This window comes from Seriola dumerili, unplaced genomic scaffold, assembly GCF_002260705.1.
Source record: "Seriola dumerili isolate Sdu_G_001 unplaced genomic scaffold, Sdu_1.0 BDQW01004927.1, whole genome shotgun sequence".
Classification (NCBI taxonomy): Eukaryota; Metazoa; Chordata; class Actinopteri; order Carangiformes; family Carangidae; genus Seriola; species Seriola dumerili.
Window position 1 is genome coordinate 287,930 of NW_019179182.1, and position 16,232 is coordinate 304,161.

Genomic DNA, 16,232 nt, shown 5'->3' on the forward strand with positions numbered 1-16,232 from the left:
AGGGAGTTGACATTTCCCATCAGAAAACGTAGAAAAGGTTTATATCTCCATCTCCTAGCATTTAGCTTAGCCCCGGCACTGCATCCACAGTACGGCTTCTTCAGCTCAGCCGGTATGGGATGGTTAACTCCATATCTGGTAAACTTTAAAGCCAGGAGTTCTTCCTTTTGTGTACATTATTTTCTCCATTTTCAGACGAAACGACAACATAAAAAAAAATCAATCGACAAAAAATATACTAATATATACAGGTAGGGTCCACCAGTTAATTAACTGTCTTATTGTTTTCTCCAGCTATTGTGACTGGTTGTACAAACAGTTAAATTCCCTACCAGATTTTTAAGGAATTGAACCGTTCTGTATGAGATGTGGAGAAATCTGGAAAGGAACTGAAGGCTGTTTCCATCAGACAGCAGGTCTCAGGTTGGAATAGGAGAGGGTGACGGAGTGGTCCAGGTTGTTGGTTTTGTCCTGTGCAGCAACAGCCAATATGGCCTGAAACAGCAAGACCCTCTGAAGCAGATCAGACATGAAGGAGAAGTTGTAAACCTGCTGTGTCTCTCTCCTCCCTCTGCTCGTGCAGAGTCTGTTTCCTCTCCTCATACATCTTGTCACTGAAGTGCTTTCCCCCATTCGCTGCCACCATCTCATCAATTTTCTTGACCAGCTCAACCACTTAGTCTTCTATTCCTCCTTTTGTTGTTGTTAAAGACATGGTACCTGTTACCACACCGGTTTGCACATATTCCTGTATAGGTCCGCCCTCCAGCTCATCACCATGCGTGACCAGAACAATCATGTACTTGGATGTCTCAGGTCCGAAGATTGTCTCCAGGGCTTGCACGCAGTTTTCCTCTTCTTTTGTGAACCTGCCAATCTGGATAACCAGCAGGAAGACACGAGGGCCAGGAGAAGAAACCTGGATACTTTTTTTGGAATCTCTTTCTTAATGCTATCTGCACTTTTAGATGTATCCAGAATCCCTGGTGCATCGACCACATGAATCTTTCTGCAACTTTTAACCCGTTCTTTCTCACAGGTCTCTGGCACCGACTGTGCACTCGCCGAAGACACAAAAATCTTTCTACCCACAAAAGTGTTACCGACGGCACTCTTCCCGACTCCCAATAATAAAAAAGTGTTAAGATGAATAAAAAAAAAAATCACATAATTATTATGTGTTAACTACAATATACTGAAAGGAGCTGATGAATGTTGAAAAATGATGAGCTGATCCAGAGACTATGGTGAAACCTACCAGCTGTCTGTTCTCTACTAATCAGCTGAAATGTATTCGAACAGACCTCCCCCACCAAGTAAGTGAAGCTTATTTGTTCTCTTTTGTTTTTACATTTTCTAGCATTTTTAGGGACAAAGTCTCTGGCAAGACATGATCAATACCTTTAACCCTTTTTGCCACCAGATTAAGATGTAACAAATTCAATAGTGATTGTGACCTGCAACTGCAACATGAAATTGTTTTAAGAAATATTTTTGTTGGCCATCCTGAATAGCTACTGTATAATTCAAATTCATGTTCACAACAGTAACAGTCAGTTGAACTATCTTCATGGAGTTTGCTGCAGTGTACAGGTGATTTTGAACTGGATATCACTTTTTGTTTACACTAATAATCTTATGTGACATTGAAATAATGAAGCCTTCTCTGACATTTTTTACCTTATTTTCATCCCACCAGTATCTTTTAATATTCATCAATCAAAAAAATACTGACAAAGGTTGTAAATCAGGTTTTAAATGGTTCAAATTAATGTAATTTTAGCCATGATTGCACAACTTTGAGCAGGGCGGGTAACTAAACTGTCGTGTACAACACCACTATATTTCATTGAAGTTAGAATGTTACCTGTGAAAGCTTTACAGCCTGTAGAGGACACTGAACAAGTGAATGTACCAAATTTAAGTACATACAGTACATATGTATGTACATATATACAACACATATTAACGATATCCTGTAAACCTGTCAATAACCTGTGACGTCCAACTGAAATTCAATTTGTTGCTTTTTTGATGATGATGACATGCCCTATCTTTGCATTAACTACTTGCAATGCTCAGTCTACATGAATGGAGAACTTGTTTTCATACATAAATTTTTTTAATTTTAAACTGTATTTGCGCAAAGCAGTTACAATCAGCTATCTCTCATAGACAGAGGGTCTCACTGACTAAAGGACATCAGCCTGCTACACAACTCAAGAGCCACAGACTTTGAACAACACATCAGTGTAGTTTCCATTCAAATATAGCATCAATTTGAATTCCCAGAAGATGCCAGAAAACTAATACTCCAGTCATCTGCCATTAAACCATCACAGAAGAAGAGGACACAACAAGATGACACTTAAAAGAGCACCAGTCAAAACTCTGAAAATTACGTGGAAAACATGATTAAAATGGAATATTAAATAGAATATCTGCATTTTCAGAAGAAAATGTGTCTGATAGCTGCAATCTGCTGCCTTCGCTTCTGGCGAATGATGATGTTATTATGGTCAAAGCAAGGGACATGTGAGGCATTTAGCCAGTAAGCGTCTGTCTGTCTCTAATTAATGAGACATTTTGACAAGCTGTTTAAAGGCCTGGTCATGCTTGACATTTGTGGAAAGTGGAACCTTGTTTCAAGTCATCACAATCTGAGAGTAGTAGTGATTTGTACTAAGCAATGTTTGTTTTTTTTTACAATTGGACCTCCTAATGGCGATTCTGCATGAAACTTGGCAGTCTTGTTTGGCCTCAGTCTGTATACATGGGCCAAATTTGGATGCAACTGAATGAAGAATTCAAGAGTAATAGCCGCTTGAATTGATTTGACCACATCCACAAAATGTTGTTAGGTATCCTGGGAAAACATTACATCTCAAATCGCAAAACATAAATATTGCCAATTTAATGGATATGTTTGAAGCTTGGATAAAAGATGCAGGAGAGGGAGTCAAAAGTATGTCCAGTTAAAAAGAAGTTAAATTACAGAAAAATTCTTATGATGCAGATAGGCATGGATTATATCAGTCTTTTCAGCATCATCCACTGAGTCCATACACAACATACACACATTGCTGGCAAACAAACGAACTGACAAAGAGACATTGATGAAAACAACCTTGCTCAGGTCAATACTCTCAGGGGTTTTCTGCTACAACACTGACTTTATAATTCTTGTCTACCTTTGTCTATCTTTGCTAATGTTACATTACATTTTAGTATTCATGCTTATCTCATAATTGGAACTTGTATCTACAGTGATAGTGAGGAAAGTGTAACTTGCTTCCATTTCTGTAGTGGATAGAAATCTGCAGCAGGTGAATGACTAGAATCACACTAATGTCTGAAATCCTTTAATTCTGCTATCACAGCCACACAGCATCTGCACAACCATCTGGTGAATCTATGGTGTTGCAATAGACGCACTTAGCCATTAGCTAGCTTGACACCTGTAAAGCAGGAAATCAAAGGTCTGCTGAGAAAGAAGTTAGGGTTAACTGAGCGCTATATGTTCTACTGTAACCATATGCGAACACAAACATTAACAGACTGTTTATTAAAACATATTTCTTCTTTCTACAGCATGTCCTGAAAAGTTAACCATCGCTCTGTTTGGAAAGAGAGTTCAGTTAAAGAACGCCATTGGAAATATGATCCTCAATAGTGCATCTGCTTTTATCACAATATCAAACGACCTTGTTGTGGGCGAGAACGTCTCATTCAAAATCCTCAATACCCCTGACTTCTTTGATGAAGAATGTCAGCACCCAGATCAGCAGATTATTAACTTCATGGCAATTTCTCATCCTGGCCCCCATCTGTTCATACTGGCAATAGATCCAGAAAATACCTGAGAGGAAAAGGTCATCACTCAAATCAGTAAACTTAAGGATACCTTTGGAGAAAAAATCACAGCACACTTGATCGTCATGTTACCAGACACTGAACGCTTCCATTCACTCGGACACCTGAAGAAAATTTAACACCCCTTTGGCAATCGCCAATGAAAATGTGGCCAAGGAATGCAAAAAGTGGTGTTCAACCCATCAGTCATTCTTATACAATTACAAAAACTACAGTCAAGATGTTGTGATACAAAGAAAGGCAGCCTTAGAGAGAAGAAGGTATAAAGGTATAAAAACTAAATAAAGTTGTGACCATATGTATAGACATCAGAGGTTGCACATGCTACAGAGCTAGCTTGTGTTTCTCTATGTATTTTCAGCATTTCTTTCATCAGACTTTCTGAAAAGCTTAAAAACAGTTTCCGCTGGTTCAGTGGATAAAATGCAAATTTTAAATATACAGTATTTTTTAATGTTTCTCTGTATAAATTAAATGGTAGGTTGGTTTGATGGGTGGAACTTGTCTGGGGGTTATCTGGTTGTGAACTTTGCCTAAGAGGACAACTTAAAGTCATAGTTCAGTTATTTGACATGGGATTGGATGAGGTACTTGTCCATAGTCAGTGTATTACTTGCACTAGATTCAGGTCGGTGCCATAGACAGTACAGTATAAAAAGATGGATGGACCCTCTGTGATGTCACCCACAGGTTTCTGAACAAAGCTCAGAGTGAGCAACTCCACCGTCGCCATCTTGGCAGTGTCTCACTCCACCCTTAACTCCCAGGTAATCCAAAAATGGGCAAAGAGGAGGAGCACGTGTGGAGCAGAGACTTCCGTGCATGCCAGTTTGATTGACAGTTGGATTAGCGGCTTGCCACAAAGAGGCCACGGTCTGAATTCAACATAACTTAACTTAAATAAAATGTAAACAGGTGAGTTACATAAAAATTCATGCCCCGTTCAATTGTGATGAAGGAGGAAATTAGCTACAGAAACCAAAACAGTATATTGTACCCGGCTGTAAACATGTTTATTTCTGCTGTAAAGTTGGACATTTTAACATTAACATAGGAGTCTATGGGGATTCACTCAGGAGGAACTGCAGTTTTTGGCACTTCAGTGTTGGCTTCATTTTAAAGGTCCAGAGTTTGCCACTTGGCCTGTGCCCACCAGTTTGGAGAAGCAGGCAGGAGTACTGGCACAAAAACTGAGCAATGTACTGATGTGGAGTGGGACAGCAGAAAAAAATTATTTTAGTCACCTAAAAAAAATGGGTGATTTGTTCATGACACAAATCATTGTGAATATCCAAAGTAACATCTTGGTTAAAATACTGAATTGATCACAATTTTTTACCCACCCAAGTAGGTAAAAAGAATTCAGCAGAAAATACAGCAGTATCATGCTTCAGTTCCATAAAGACCTATTTCAGAAGTCTACTATGAGAAAATATGGATGAACACAAACTAACCCCAAAGCAGGGTGGGACTTCTTTCTGCAGCTGTTGTGATATCTATACAGTAATTATGCTAACTGTTTCAGATACAACTGTTGGGACTCAATCATTCAAGAGACCAAATGTTTCTTTGCTCCACTGGACAAAGGAACTCACACTCCACAGTTCCTCACCGTTCACACCTGGGGACGACCCTTCCCCCCACGGACCTTACTGGCCAGCCAGTGTGGGTCAGCGTGTGACATATGACCCCCAAGGGTGTCACCAAACAAAACCAGATCTAAGGCCCTCTTCTCGCTCTCTTCTCCTTTGGCTTGCTCTGGAGAGCAGCTCCAGCTCTCTCCTTTCAGTTCTTCAAAGGGCAACAAGGCCCCAGCCCAGGTCAGCCCTGCTACCTGAGAAACCAGCTCTCTCGCCGGCCCGCTACCAGCAGCCTGCAAACACTCTTCTCCTTTGGCTTGCTCTGGAGAGCAGCTCCAGCTCTCTCCTTTCAGTTCTTCAAAGGGCAACAAGGCCCCAGCCCAGGTCAGCCCTGCTACCTGAGAAACCAGCTCTCTCGCCAGCCCGCTACCAGCAGCCTGCAAACACTCTTCTCCTCAATAGCAGCGACCTGCTTCGGATTAACTGTGAGTGAACCAAGTTCTCTTCAGAATCAGCAGCTACGACACAAGGCCAGCTGGTTTTCCAAGCAACAGGAGTTGTAGCAGAGTTAGCATGGAACAGCTAACTCTGTGAGGAGAACAAAGGAGATAACTGCAAAGTAACACAGCCAGACAGGACTTTACTCCACTAGGAAATTTCCTAACTCACTGGACTTTACAACACCAACACTGGAAAGGACCTCTTTGCTGGTTTCCAGGACTGGGTAACGTTAACTGACCGGGCCTAACCTTTCCAGCACAGCATAGCACCGCACAGCATAACTAAGCAGCAGAAGTCTTAACTTTGTTAATGTACTTGTTGATTGATGTCTTGTTGTTGTAATGTTTGCTTAGGTTGTGGTCAGTCATACAGTTAATCAGGTACACGTTGTTCACACACATAGTAGTACGTCTCAGTTCTAGAACTGCATGAAGAACTACCTCCTCCCTCTAACCTGGTACTTTAGATTACATGAGCTAGCTAACAAAGAAACTCACACTTCCCTCTCACAACACCCCAGGTGGTCTCAGCGGCCATTTTGAGTAGTTTCTTTGTTTACCGCCATCTTGTGTAGTCTTCTTTGTTCAGATCATGTGGTCACAGTGACCACTTTGAATCGGCATCTTGCCTTTGTTTTGTGTCCTCACAAACACACACACAAACAAACACACAAACACAACACACACACACATACACACACCTGTATATACTAAGATCAGACATTGTGTTTTACTCTGCTCCATGGTAAATAAATGCTTTAAGTATAACTACTGGTGTGTTTAATGTTGCACAAGCGTGAATATTGCCAATCGTCTACTTTGTAGAATTCCAATCCTTCAACTTTAACTTACTGTTGATTTGGTAGTTTGGTTATAGTTAGTAAGCTAATTGTTAATCAGAGTTCCAGATTAATGGTAATAATTTGAGACTAAAACCATATTGGCTATTTTGCCTATTAGTTTAGGCTGGTGCCCCGTGAACTTTAATTAATTTTAAAGTTATTATTTAATATTAATATTTTTAATATTAATATTTTCTTAATTTATGATAGCCAATAAATTGATAAACAACCAAAATTCAACACATAGTTGGTGTCCAGCTCATGAGGTAGAGCTCAGACCCAACACAACCCTATGTATCACCATGGGAAAGCAGGTAAGTCTGTGGTTTTAATTACTTTCAGTTATATTTGATCTTAAAATGTTGTCATGGTGAGGAGGCAATCTGGCCTTTGAATCCAACACCGTGACTTGCATCTGTGCTTTGTAAGTGGTTCTGTGACCTCAACCACACACTGGGACAGATTGCAAATGAATGTCAATATGAAGAAACAACTCTACATTGTTAGTTGATTAACTGGAAGAATCTCCTTTATTTCACCAGGGTGATTTACCTCCTTTCCCTCCTGTAAATCACCCTGATGAAGATGTGAAGATGATGCCAGGTTGTTTTTTCAAATTCTGTCTTTTGTTATTTGGGCACCAAGCACAAATAATAGCTTGGTTAATTTCACACTCCTCCAACACCACCATAAGTGAAAATGTGATGAATAACAGTAGTGAGAAATTGAGGCACTATTTTGTTGAATGGAAAAAGAAGAGATGCTGCATGAGGTGGGTCAGCGTCATTTTGAAAGGTCATAACATTTCCTGTCACCTAGTGTACAAGGAATTTTAAACTACCATGTTTTTGTTTTTTTTTTAAACATTTTGAGAGCCACTCTTCATAGTTTGGTTGAACCCGTCAAATATTGCAGTAAATATATGATCCCTGGTTTGGCTGTGGAGACCAACAGAGACCCATTTCCTGCAGCTCGCTGTTTATTTTTTTTAATGCAACACAGAGCAACTGTGAGCTGTGAAAATAGTGTAAGGTGTTACTGAAAGCTTTTAACAAAGGAATGAATTAATGTGTCTTAATAAGTTAAAGTATGTATGTTGCACTTTCACAGGTGCTGCCCCAACCAGTCTGTCCACCTCACAACATGCCTCTGCTGCAGGTGCAACACTCGAAACATCAGAGTTTAATAAGATAGGAACTAACATATTTGTGTCCCTTTATTAGTAATAATGAATTCAGAGCGAAAACAATTCTGAGATATAATTTAAGATTTTCACCATTCCCTTTGTTTTTATGCATGGTATCTTTCGATGAAATTTTTTCAGTCAAAAATACTGACAAATTTGCTGTAATTGTATCTTTAAGGTAACAGTGCTTGTGTGGGGTCGGACAATGTATTTAACATTGTTCTACTGGGAGCCATTTGATGTACGTGAGAGTGGTCGACACTCCAGACTTCTTTCATGAAAAACTGAAAAACTCTGCAGGTAGAGGAGTGTAGGACGTACTGTCAGCCTGGGCAATGTGTGGTGTTACTTGTGTTACAGCTGGGCCGGTTCACAGATGCTGAGAGAGTAATATTAGAAAACTTGGAGAAGACGTTAGGCTGGATGATCAGGCAGAGCACAGATGTGGTGCTGACACATGGAGAGGACCTGAAAGGAAATCTGGAGCAGTTTATTAATGCACATGTTCCCCTCAGAAACATTACTGAAATGTGCGGTTTTCGTTATTATCTATTTAATAACAACTCCAAGGACACTAAGCAAGTCATAGAGCTAATCAAGAAAATTCCAAATTATAAAAAAGTTCACCAAAAAATCTGCTTCTGACTGCTTGGTATGTTAGAGTGGCTATATATGCTTATCAGTGCACTCAAAATGTGCAAATGACAAAGTCCTTAAAGGGGAACAGCGATTTAGCATTGTACAGTTTTTTTTAAAGATCAAAATTCAGCAGTAAAAGAGCTATCACTATGTCACATTTATTGGAGATTCAAATATGTTATGCCAATTGTGGTTTTAGCCAATAGCCTCAAGCACAGATGAGGAGTCCTGGTCCTAGTCTTGGGCAGTTTTTCATGTTGTAAAACCAAAAAATACTACTTGAAAAAAACTTTAAAGCACAATCTCACTTGTGTGTCAAAGCCACGTTTTATGCTTTTTAAACAGTATTTTTTGGTTTTACTAGCGAAAACACATCACACACAAGTGTTTTCTGCATGTTTTCCTGATTAAATACAGCAGAGTTGACAACAGAAAAAATTTGACTTTTTCTTTAAAAGACCAACAAATGGTTTGGTTTATCAAAGACAACTTTTTGCATGTAAGAGATTAGTCTTGCACTCTTTAGTGCTATTAATTTATCACAAGTAACCACTTTGGTGACTTTATTAACAAAGATAAAATACATCCTCATAAGCATTGATCTGCAACAGACAACCTTGTGGATTGTTATGTAATGTGATGTAGCGTACATACCTGGCCTGGCATCAGTCAAAAGCCATTAAGGAAGTTCATTGTAAGGACATGCAGAGTTACAGACCCACAATTGATACTTTGTGACTCTTCCCACCATCAAACTATCAAATTGATAGGAAACAGAGACAAAGGACTCCTCTTCCACAAACAGACCATGCTTTTAGCATGTCTGAACGACACAGAACCAGACCAAAGGTCAAAAGGGTCAGCTCCAGAGGATCAACCAATGGACACCAGACAACTGGAGAATATAGGCAAAATCTCCAGTTTGTAACAATAAGACTCTGTCTGATGATATTTTGTTGTTACTTCTCCTATAAGAAACAATCAAAGGACTGAGTATCACTAAGGTGTGAATCCTGGCCTCTCTGTGCCATGCATGAACACACACACACCAACCTTCCTTCCTCTGCCCCTCTCTAGATAAGAGTTATAAACTACAACCCACATTCCAATCCTGGGTAGTGACCAGCAGAACTCTCTTCACAGACACAGATCTAAGGAAGAATGTAAAATTAAATATCTAGCTGTTCTGTAACTCATGAGATGTTCCTATGCAATAGTTTAATCCCAAACTTCTATCCCATAGAATGTTTGAAATGTAACATGTAGATTTTAAGACAATGTCCTTCATGTGACCATACTGTCAGCATCCTTCACACAAGGTAACACACACTACATGACATCCACAATGTCCATATTAGTATTATTACAGTCAAAGAACTGCTGTGTAATCCACATGTATAGACTATTAGCTTTGGGAAATGTTTATATTGCTGTTTGATCAATTAACCACTTGTATCATGATTAATTCCAGGTTTGAAGGATGTAATATGAAATCAACACTCCTATTACTCCTCTCTGCCATTATTAGTGCAAGTAGTTTTATATGTTATTTCATTAAATGTTTTGTGGTCATGGTGGAAGACGGATGTGCGAGTTTATAAGTAAACTCTAGAATTAAATTATTCCAAAGTTCAGTGGAAAATTACTCTCTTCTCCAAGTGGAAACACAGGAGAAGAAGGGTGACGCCCCTGAAACATGCACCAGCCCCCTGAGGGGATAAAACAGTCGTGAACAATTCACACAAAGTTCAGAGAAGTCAGAAAAGGTCAGAGAAGTCAGAAAAGCCAGAAAGGAGAGAAAGGTCAGAAATGTTAGAAACGGGAAAAAGTTAGAAACTCGGCGAGATGCTAAGAAGGAAGAAGTTGCGAGAAATGAAGCTAAAAGCTAGAGGCTGAAAAGCTGAAGCTAGAAAACGATGCAGAAACTAGAAGCTGAGAACTTTGCTCAAAGCTCAGAGTCTCGGCTCAAAGCCCGGCTCTGTAGCCATGTAAACTCTTAGCTCTAAGCTGCTAGCCACAAACTCATGGCTCTTAGTCATTTTTGCACTTTTCGCGTCTTTTATTTTTCTTTGCCACAAGCTCCAAGTAACATCATTTTTGTCTACATGCGCGATCTTTTATTTTTATAAGCCAAGTCAAGACCAACTGAACCAAAACAACAGAAGTGCCTCAGAGTAATTTTGTAACTTTTAATCATCATCAAGTTTTCCTTTTTGAAGATTTTGACAACTTTAGAGTCATCTGGTCAATGCCAGTCTCCTCTAAAGTTATCCAGCCAAAGTGAAGAGCATTAGAGTTTATTTTGCATCAACCCCCAAGAGACGCTGGCAGATAACCCCTCTGCATGACCGCCTGCAGAGAAGCCGAGCAGAAATCAAGAGTGCCCGAGACATAAAGTCTCCTGGCAAACTCCACCAGAACTGAATCGCTGAGACACCGGCAGAATCCGTCATCGTGATAAAGGGACACAGCCTCCAGGAGAATCCACCTAGATCCCGCGTCTATGGGGTTACCACGACAACCACAGCCACCTGGGTTCCAGCCGAGGGTCTTCAGCCACAGCGCAACTCACAGTAGGCCGGTCTTAACACTCTGCTCATGACTGGGTTGATGTCGAAATATAGCAATATTTAATCATCAAACCTAATTCGTAGACGTAGTATCTTTAGCGGTATAGCCATAGTGTACAGCCATAACATATTCTCTCCCACCATTGCCAACTCATCACACTGCTCATTTCCTTATTATTTTCATCTTTATGATTATTACACCTTGCATTTACTCCGTAGATAGTATTTTAGTTAATAAACTCTTTTATTTACACCCAGTTGTTGTCCTGTTGTATGCTTTTGACGTAGAGACTGGAGATCCATTGAATCGAGAAGTCATAGCTTCCGATATGAGATTGATAAATTTGACAATGAAGTAATTCATTGTTGTCCTCCCAGAGGACTGGTGCCCCATTTCAACGAGAGTAAATTCTAAAATATGGCGTTAACGCTACAGTGACATGAAAATAAAGAGAATTCTGGCAGATGGGAAGTTAATTGTATTTTGTAAGAATGCTACTCAGTTGGCCAAAGCTTTTGCACTGGAATCAATAAGGAAGAGGCGAGTGGAAGGGTTTGTACCAGGGAGTAAGGCTGGTATGAAAGGACTCATCTTCGGGGTGTCACTTGAAATCTCAATGGAGGAATTGGTCTGGGGCATTGTTGGGGCAAAAGTCTCTGATGCTACTCAAATAAGTGATAAGAGAACTAAACATGATTCAACAGTTGTGTTAACCTTTTAGGCAGAGGTCCTCCCAGAGTGAGTGTCCCTAGGGTGCTTGTCCTTTAAAGTTCACCCACATAGGAAGCCACCTTTGAGGTCTTCCAAGTGCCAGAGGTACGGCCATACTGCAGCTGCATGCCGAGGAAGTAGAAGATGTGGAAAATGTGGGGGTGAGCATGACTAGGGATGGGAATTGATAAGATTTTATTGATACCGATGCCATTATTGATTCTGCTTATCGATCCGATTCTTTATCGATTCCTGAGGATTTTCTGATTTTTCTGTCTCTGTCTGGTTAGGGCTGCCAGTGATGAAGACAGCTAGAGCATTGGGTTAGTTGTTCCAGTGTTAGGAGGGGAGGTCAGATGCCTCCTGTAGACAGTCAGGACCGGGTTATAGTGAGTGCTGTGGCCACCATCGCTCCTCATCTTGGGCCCCATAAAGCAGCGCCAGCTGGGCTCTGTCCACGCCATCCAGGGAAGCTGTTTCCCCGGGGGGTTGGATGGTGTCTCAAGCTTAGAAACCTGATGGGGGGGGTCTTGCTGATTGGGCGAGTTGCGTAACCTATTGACATTTTATAACCTTAGCTTGTGTGTGTTTTAATGCTTTGTTGATGTGGGGTGGGAGCGCAGCGGGGAATCAGTCCATACCTGTGCAGGACAGCCAAACAGTTTTTACTTTGAGTGGTGATGTCATATGAGTGCAGTGCATTACGAGCTGTATAATTTGCAGTGCTTTGAGTAGAGGGTGTCAGCATACTGTGTTCAATAGTGTGCTTAAGATAGAAGTCTAGCCCTGTGTTTTACTGTTGTAGCGGATAATAATGAGAGTCCTTTTGTGGTCTGAATTTAGCATTGCACCACGGCTTCTAGTGGTTAAAGCTTATCCTCGGCAGACATGAACACCCAATATCTGTTAGCTAAAGATCATTTTGTTGCAAATGTGGGATAGGGGGACTTGCGCGTCAGCCTTCGTAGTGCCAGGCCTGCCACATTGGAAGATACAATTAACCTTGCTGCAGAGCTTGAGTTTATCAGGGGTTTGGAGAAAAGTTGCAGTCACTGATGCTAGGGTGCGTGGAGTCAGTGAGAAGTCTGACAGTGGTGAGAGAGTTGATGCTCTGCTCGCAGTTGTAGAAGGCCTACGATAGGAAGTTAAATCCAAGTAAATCTACCCTGCGCCTATAACTCCAGTGTTAAGTCCCCCCCCCCCCCCCCCCCCCCCCCTTAACGAAAGCACATGCTCTTGCATCTACACCAAATGTTGATCTTGGGGGGTTTTCACTGACATTGAGGTGCAGGAGGAAGTGGAGCAGTGGGGGAAGTCATCTTGCAGCCTTGGACAGTTGACACACTTATGAGCCAGTTTGGGATGGAAGAAAGGAGGTTCTCTCCTGGGGAACTGAAAGCTATCAGACAGTTGTTGCATCAGAACATCTCTGTGTTTAGTCAGGGGTGGGACTGATATGGGCAGGACGCACTTATGAGATCGACAAAGGGGATGCTAAGCCCATCAAGATGCACCCACAAAGGGTCCCTCTCCATCTACAGCAGGAAGTGACTGATAATTGAAAGCAAATGCTCGCTGGTAGCCCTTCCTGTAGTCCCTGGGCAGCAGCTGTAGTACTTGTGAAAAAGAAGCTGGGTGGGTTTCGGTTCTGTGTTGACTATAGGAAACTCAACTATGTCACTAGGAAGGATGTGTACCCCCTGCCTAGGATTGATGATGCCCTCGAAAGCCTTAGTCATGCTTGTTGGTTTTCCACTCTTGATTTGGCGAGTGGCTATTGGCAGGTGGAAGTGGATCCTAAGGATCACCGCAAAACTGCATTCATCACGCACCAGGGGCTGTTCGAGTTAAATTTTTTGAGTTTTGGGCTTTGAAATGTGCTGAATGCGTTGCAGAGGTTAATGGATATGATTCTTGCAGATTTGCAGTGGACCACTTGCTTAGTTTACTTAGATGACATCATTGTTTTTGGCCAGACCTTTCAGGAACACATGACGCGCCTGAACGGCATGTTTGGAAAGCTCTGGCAGGCCAATTTTAAAGTTAAGCCATCCAAGTGTAATCTGTTTTCCACCCAAGTCCATTACCTCAGGCACGTTATCTCTGCTGAGGAGGTGATGCCAGATCCCACCAAGGTGGAGGCAGTTAGAGAGTGGTCTGTCCCTAAAAAATCTGACGGAGGTTCAGAGATGGAGTGATGCTTGTCAGAGTACTTTTGATTGGCTCAAGGCTAGTCTAATCATGGCCCCTGTGTTGGTATATCATGACCTTCCTAAACTGTTCATCTTGGACACAGATGCGAGTGATGTGGGGATTACTCTCTAGCAGTGGTGGCTGCTGGTCTTATAAGGAGCGGAAGCTCATTTTCGGCCTACATCATAAAATGTGTCTGTTTATTTATATGTAAATTCGCAGAGTGACAGAAGAGAGTCGCCAAACACAACGCTAGTCGTTTTTAAAAAAGACAAAGTTGCTGAGGATCAGTAACGTCTCCAGATCAACTCCGAACAACAGAATGAAAAACTTGAAAAATGCTCCGGTGGATGCTTATACTTCAAGATCGCTGATTCGCTCATTTCCCTGTCAATCAAAAAGGGACTCAGCCTCAGACAGATCATCCAATCATCATGCAGAAGCCGAGCGTCTGGGCCAGCCCACTGCCCCATAGACCCCCAGAGACGCTGAGCGTCCGATGGGCAGGACAAAGCCCAGCATTTATCCAATGACCGTCTAGTTTTGCTGCAGTGGAACAACCCACTCTATGCTTCCCTATTGAAGTCAGTAGACACTCGGCGTCTACACTGTGTAAAGCACTGTGGCGCTGCGGGGATGAATGAGAGGGAAGTCGTGTCGGTTAGCTATGATAAGTAGCTGATTCTGAACAAAAGATGAACGTGTTCTAGCGCATATTTAGTCAATGAAATATACACACAACAGTACATATTTGACCACTTATTTTGTTGACATTTTAGGGGAAGCTGAGCTTCCCTTGCAGTCTTAGAGCAATCGCCACTGCTCTCTAGTGATGCTGAATGATAGGCCGACAAAATTTCAGGTTGGAAATGGGAGTCTGTTGTGCTTAGATTTTACTTTTGCATCAGAGTTAGCTAGGTGTGGTGGCTGGGATTTCATGGCTCGTTACACTATGGGGAGTGATCATTTTCCCATTTTAAGTTGGTTTGGAATGGTTTTGCAGGTGGAGAGGGAAAGTATTGTGAGAGGGTTTAATTTTTCAAAAGCAAATTGGGATACATTCAGAGCCCAACCTTCAATTAACTTGTGGTCTGTTGTTTTTAAGCTTGTATTTTCCAATTCAGTTTTATCTTGTTTTCCACAATACTCTCCATATAGTTCTAGAACCAGAACCAGGTGAGCAGTCAGCAGGCCCTTGTCGTCAGATGACAGCCCCTCTCTGGTGGTGGAAGGCTCCTGCTCATCAGGGGTAATGGGTGGAAGAGCAGGGAGGACTCTCCTGGGGGGGAGCCAATGTCTTACTGTGCTGGTCGGGGTGACGCTGATGGAAATCAGTGATGAGGTGAGGATCAAGGATGTGACGAGCAGGGACCCAGGACCTTTCTTCAGGACTGTAACCCTGCCAGTCGACCAGATACTGGAGCCCATGGCCACGGCGACGAGAGCACACCAAGCGTTGGACGGAGAAGACTGGCGTTTACCGGGGCAGAGACGAGGCAGGATTGTCAGGGAAGAGCAGAGTCGATAATGGGAAGTCAGTCCAGAGATGATCGCTGGAAAGTCTTGCATGGATACTACAAACAATCTGGCAGAGAGCAAGTGAACCGGGGATGCATATATACTGGCTTGATTGGAGATGGACAGTGAGGCTAATGAGGAGGTGTGGCAGAATGGAGAGTGAGACGGAGGCAGGGTGAGTGGAAAAACACTGAGAAGCAGAGCAGGCTGTGAAGTGAAGTTGTTGATACTAAAAACCCCATAATGCATCACAGCATCTCACCAGGCAGTTCTTGATCTCAGCAGACTGGACAGAGACAGAGTAGGTCATGTTTATCAAATTACTTTATTTTACTTATTCTTATTCATAACTAGTTAAGGAACACCACATTAGAGATGAAGAAAGTATCTATGATCAGAGCAGTATCATTAATACTTTTATCATATATTATTATTATCATCACCATATAAGACCTTTTACCTCCTCTTCCCTTTTGAGTAAATGTGTTACTGTTCTACATTTTTAAGAGTACCTTTAATTACTTTTCATTACCAGCAGCGAGTGACCATTTACATGCTGAGGTGTCTCATCGCCAGTCTCGGGAGTTTCTGTCACTGGTAGAGTTTATTGCTGATCTAT

The 16,232-nt window shown here is 41.7% G+C and overlaps 1 pseudogene; it reads right to left on the reverse strand.

Moving 5' to 3' along the window:
• Positions 1 to 405: 405 nt before the first annotated feature.
• LOC111239837 lies at positions 406 to 15,664 on the reverse strand (annotated as a pseudogene).
• Between the last annotated feature and the right edge of the window lie 568 nt (positions 15,665 to 16,232).